The sequence below is a fragment of the Anarrhichthys ocellatus genome, unplaced genomic scaffold (assembly GCF_004355925.1).
Source record: "Anarrhichthys ocellatus isolate YVR2014 unplaced genomic scaffold, GSC_Weel_1.0 scaffold2347, whole genome shotgun sequence".
NCBI classification, from domain to species: domain Eukaryota; kingdom Metazoa; phylum Chordata; class Actinopteri; order Perciformes; family Anarhichadidae; genus Anarrhichthys; species Anarrhichthys ocellatus.
In genome coordinates, this window is record NW_022282321.1 from 1 (window position 1) to 6,393 (window position 6,393).

A 6,393-nucleotide genomic window follows, 5' to 3' on the forward strand; every position below is an offset into this window, starting at 1 on the left:
TTTTTGTTTTAATAGCTCAGTGACGCCTGAGATTCATTATCTGTTTAATTAAGCTGCTGGTCGCGTGATGGAGCGCTGACCAATCAGAGAGAACGTAGTAAAAGAGATGCGTTTTCAAAGGGAAGCGTAGTCGTGTGGCTGTAACTTCTTTAGTAAAGACGAGATGGGGAAGTCACAGAACAGTGTTTCCTCATTTTTAATCTGATGTCATGCTTCAGATTTACTGGTTTAATGTTCTCAGAATACTGGAGGCAGCAGAACTATTCATTAATCAAGACGTCAGGCAATACCTGGTGTTTTTCCATCCTTCTGTGATTTTATGCTGCTCGCGTCTGGAAACGCTTCACCTGTGATTACTTCACAATAAAAGTCAGTTCAATGCTTTTAATGTGAAGCTGCAGCAGCAGGAAATACTTAATACTGCAAATATTCTCTCTCCGCCATTTTGTTACTTACAGACATTTATTTAAATGTGAATCTTGCATATTATTACTTTAATTTTATAGTTTTCTTAGTAGAGATTATATTTAATGAATACTTAAGGAGTGTCTACGTTTTGTTAAATGCAAACTTGTATTTCTGGCTGTTTTTATATTGTTTATGCATAAAGAGACTGGCTGTAACTGTGTTCTATAGTCGCATAAATGATCTCCTCTCATTGCAGTCAAAGATGGAGTACGACCGGCTGATCGCTCTGATCGGTAAGAAGCAGCCGCCGGAGGCTGGCATCAAGGTGCGATGGCGAGGAGGAGGAGGCGTTTCTCAGGCCCAGCGGAGAGACTTCCTCCAGAGGCTGCAGAGTCTCTCTGCAGACGCTCCGACTCCTCCGATGGAGCTCAACCCCAAAGAGTTCACGGGCTTCCAGCTGGCGCTGCTCAACAAGGTGACACCGAGGTTATTGTTGGTATTCATGTTCCCGACAGCAGGTCTGCTCTCAAACAGGGTTCAGAGATATAATGTGCAATAAGTTGAGCATAATTATGGAGGTGGAGGTGGGCGGGTCCAACAACCAGAGATGGTTCAGCAGGACAACAACTTTGATTTATCTGTCATGTGACTTAATGTAGTTCTTTTAACCCAAACGGCCATCTTTATTAAACCCAAGTATTTACACAAGCTTCTCTCCTGGCCCCCTCTAACCCTTCACCTGTTTTATATTTTACATGTTTCTGTGTCGTCATCAGGGTCTGAAGCCTCAGAGCTTCAGGAACCCTTACGACATCCCACGAAGCCACCTGCTGGACCAGCTGAGCCGAATGAGGAGGAACCTGCTCATCACGGGCGTCTGTGGTCTCAGAGGGCAGGACTCAGGTCAGTTTAACACTATCATAGATATTCATCAGAGTCGGGACTCATCAATCAATCAATCAGAGAGCAGGACTCAGGTCAGTTTAACACTAATATAGATATTCATCAGAGTCGGGGCTCATCCATCAATCAGGTTTTATTCACACACATTCAAATGCAATTCAAAAATGTTTCAACAAATGATTGACGAGATGAAAACAAGAGAATAATGAAACTGAATCACATTAAAATGAATTAAATACAACTCTGAATAAATGGATTGTTCTAAAACAGTTAAAAGAACATTTAATAATAATACATTTTAATCAGTATAGGGCTGTAAAAGGTACTCAAAGACACTTTACATGGCAAAAACAGAAACAACAGAAGTAATTACAATAGATGACGTCACAATAAGGAACAACATAAACATACATAACTAACTTCACATGTTAGAGTGAAATAAATAGAATATGTATAAACACTAAAACCACAGCATAAAAACACATGAGACACCGTATGAAATCAGACGTAATAATGATAAAATACATAGAATTATAAAACACTACATTAAAAACAGACGAATAAAATCGAATACATTGGTTTTAGTTTGTTTAAAAATATTATTTTCAGCTGGAGTTGATTGTATTAAATACTAATTTAATATTTCCTGGTATTGGTTTTAATAACATCATTTGATAGTTAATGGCTCCGTAGATCAGTCTATCCTTGTATTATTATATATGTAATGTAATGAATACGTTTATTAACAATCCGTTTTATAAATCCGTTTCTCAAACCCACCGTCGGATATCTACAGAATTTAGCATGCTAATCAGCTAGCCTCGGTCCGTCCTGTCCTGTAGTACCACTTCTAACCTGAGGAGGCGCCAGAGAGTCACGGCAGCGTCCAGTTAATCCAACATGAGAGGACCAGGAAGTAGAGTCAATAATAACCATAATAATACATCCATTGATAGTTTGTTTACTGGATTAAATCCAAAGTGGCAGAAACGACCTTCAGGAGGCAGACCTTCAGTTAGCGGTTAGCTCTCATTTAGCCAGTCCAAAGTTCTCTCTCTGCTAGTTAGTAGCTGACTCTGCTGCCCCCTACTGGTTCGGAGCAGGTGTTGCACCTTATTGTTAACACAGAGCATGTCAACTCGTCTCCGGTCCAGACCAGCTCCACAGCGTCCCGATAGCCCAGATGGGGAACTACCAGGACTTCCTGAAAGCTGCTCCTCAGCCTCTCCGAGACGCCGACCCCGAGCAGCCCAAACGTCTGCACACGTTCGGAAACCCATTCAAGCTCGACAAGAAGGTAACAACCGGCACACCCTGGTCCTCTTTTTCACCGTGGAACCAGAACCACCGTTCTATATTAACCCTTTCTTCCCTCTCAGGGCATGATGATCGACGAGGCGGACGAGTTCGTGACGGGTCCTCAGAACAAAGGGAAGAGACCTGGAGACAGCAGCAACATGACGGGGGGGGGGGCCCAAGAGGCGGCGCTGCATGTCCCCTCTGCTTCGTCTGGGACGGGCCTACATCCCCCCGGTCACGCCGCCCGCCAGCCCTCGACCAACAGGTAGAGATTCACACACACACACACCTGACCAACTATAAAGATCGTATATGTTTAAATCAGTCTTCAGGGAGGTGAAGATACTTCTATTCCAACTTGTCCTACCGCGTCCTAAAAAGTCTTTAAATCTCTGACCCTGCAGACGTGGACCTGACTGACGAAGCACCTGAACCAGACCTGATCCTGAACCACCTGACCCAGAACCACTACAGCTCAGACGGGGGCTCAGACTCAGAGGGGGAGCTTTCCTCGCTGCCCGCCGATGACCAGGACGACGCCGAGGACCTCCAGCATGGTGAGGAAGAAGAAGAGGAAGAGGACAATATGGATGAGGAGGACGGGGGTCCACGGTTGGGTGAGCCGCCGGCGGCGGACAGCGAGGAGGACGGAGCGGAGCTGGTGCTGCTGGACGAGCAGCCTCCTCGCTACCTGTCTCCTTCAGCTCTGAAGAAACACATCCACATGGAGACGACGAAGGTCAACAACGAGCTGAGGACGCTCATCAACAAGGAGATCAGGAAGCCCGGCAGACGTACGTCAGTCTGGAACCAGAACCAGAACTTTATCTGGCCTACAGGAGATTTAAAGTCTGATTAGTTTACGGTTTAACACTAACATGTTATTAACATGTTATTACAGTAATAACTAGAGATCATTACTCGCTTTTAGTTTGTTACTTTGTTTTAGTAATTATGGTGTTTTTATCTTCATATAAACAGTTTTATTGATGTATAATAATGAGCTTAGAGCTCGTGTTAGAAGTTAAACATCATAATTCATCTCTAATATCTATTTTATATTCATGTGAAAACATCTCCTTCAAACTACTGGATTCATTCAAGTTTATCACCAAAACTACATTTTACAGATGACATGTGAACACATCATGATAACGTTATAATGTACCTTCAGCCAGTACTCATGTTCACTGAGCAGAGCCTGAAGGCATCATCATGTAACTGAAGGGAACGTCCGTTGGTTAGCCGTTAGCGGTGCTGCTAACGTTACTAGCTCTCCTCCTGTTGGTTAGCCGTTAGCGGTGCTGCTAACGTTACTAGCTCAGAGATTAAAGTTGTAACTCTGCAAGAACTAGAATAGTCTGAGATTCTAAAGTCAAACATTTGCAAGAAATAACTCAGAACGATGTTTAAAACTATGAGGCGACGTCCTTCTAATGCTGCGTTCACAACAAACAACCAGATTACACAAAGTCAATGCAGAGACGTGAGTAGACTTTCATGAACAGAATGATAAATACTAACCTACGATAAGACAAACTAAAGACGGAGGCCGACCAATCAGAACAGAGCAGGTGTGTGTTTGACTGCAGAAATGAATGTTTGTGTTTCTGTTCCAGACTACGAGAAGATCTTCCTCCTCCTGAAGCAGATCCAGGGCACTCTGGATACCCGACTCATCTTCCTCCAGAACGTCATCAAAGAGGCGGCCAGGTACAGATGTTCTACCTGTCTTTGTACCGGTGTTCTACCTGTCTTTGTACCGGTGTTCTACCTGTCTTTGTACCGGTGTTCTACCTGTCTTTGTACCGGTGTTCTACCTGTCTTGGTACCGGTGTTCTACCTGTCTTGGTACCGGTGTTCTACCCGTCTCGCCTAACACGGCCGTCTTCAGCTAAATGTGTATATATATATATATATATATATATATATATATATATAGTGCGATAGTCGGCTATATCGATATTTTTGCACAGCCCTAAAAACTACACCGTAAAAAAACGTAACTATCGTCAGATTTTCCTATTTCCAACTGTCCTTGAACACATCATCTGTGAGGGTCAAAAAAAGAAACAAAAACAAAGCAAATTGTGATATTTCATCGACAACATTTTATTCTTGTCTCATTTAGAATAAAGCATTAAGTTGTGAGCTCCTCAGTGAAACTATGATGTCATGATTGATTCATCTGAGACCAACAGTCATGTGACAACAAACCAGAGACACTGGAGGTTGTATGAACGTAAATAGCTCAATATTTATAGTACGTAGAGCCTCCATTCCCCCCCGACATCAACACTTGTGGATTTATAGATTCTACTGTTTTCCAATTTTTGTAAAATAAATTATCAAAGAAATGTAACTTTCTTTGTTATGATTGATGACATCATAACTGTGTTATTCTGCACTGAAGATGTGTTCTAGTTCTCTCTACTTCTAGTTCTCTCTACTTCTACTCATCATGGTTCTGTTTATAGAGGAGCAGGACTTTTATTTTGAAGGGAAAATCTAAATTTAGTTTTCATCGTTTGTTCTTCAGGTTCAAGAAGCGCGTTCTCATCGAGCAGCTGGAGAACTTCCTGGAGGAGATCCACAACAGATCCATCAACATGAACCACGTGGTGGACTCGCTCTGAGACCGGCTCGCCTCGGGAACTGGACTCGCTGGTGGTGGACTTCCTGTCTGTGGTTCACACACAGCAGTGGAGGATGGAGGATGGAGGATGAGGAGGAGGAAGAGGAAGAGGAGGTAGAGGAGGTTTGTGTTCTCAGATCTTTGGACTCCTTCCTCTCGATTTTTCTCCGAGGAGGCGGAGCCTCTGAGGGACGCGTTCGGGGTCAGTCGGGTTTCCTACACTCCACTAAGTGAAGCACTCCGCAGCTCCTGAAGGAGTTCAGCTTGTGTTTAATCTGTCAGACTGAAGAGGAACTTTTAGAACGATAATAAATAAATAATAATAAACGTTTTGTGATCTTTGGGTCAAACAAACAGCTCAGGAACTCTCAGCTTCACACTCAGCAATAAAGTTCTTTTACCTTCATCCCAAAAATCAGAGTTCATGGACCGACGTCCTCGTGTCCCAACTCATCCCGACGTGTCCCAGCATGTTGGGACGTGTCCCAACTTATCCCGACGTGTCCCAGCATGTTGGGACGTGTCCTGACGTGTCGCTATGTGTCCCAACATGTCCCAAAGTGTGACAACGCGTCCCGACGTGCTGCCAAATACCCTCCACCCCCCCGCCATGAATCTCAAACCTCACGTAACGTGAATGCACTTGTGTACATTTGAGAATGTTTATTTAATGTAATTTAAAGAAAACTTTTTTGTGTTAAATCTTCTCAAATCTACACAGAATGTGAACGAAGGTGAAGTGTGTTTGTGATTCAGCCTCTTCTGGGCCGGGGACCCTGACCTGCCATACCTTGTCTTTGTGTGTGAAGAGGCGGCTACCAAAAGAGTATTTTCAATACACTGTAAAGATGTAAATAACCCTAGAGTACTTATTTAAAGAATGTTCACAGGAAAACGGCCTTTTTGTAAGTATTTCCATGAATAAAGTTTCTATTTTACACTGTGAAGGGCCGTGTAAATAAAGTGTTGTGTAAAGACGAGACTGTTTTATTGACACAATAATATACTATATAGTACTACTACTATATACCAGTAAAGGACCAAAACACTGAGCGTAAAAACATGTAATAAAATTTTATTTACAGACATTTACAAAATATTTGTGTGTGTGTGTGTGTGTGTGTGTGTGTGTGTGTGTGTGTGTGTGT

At 42.9% G+C, this 6,393-nt stretch overlaps 1 pseudogene; it reads left to right on the forward strand.

Annotated features, from left to right (window-relative positions):
* The first annotated feature begins 418 nt into the window (after positions 1–418).
* Positions 419–6,215, forward strand: LOC116378285 (integrator complex subunit 6-like; annotated as a pseudogene).
* Positions 6,216–6,393: the final 178 nt, after the last annotated feature.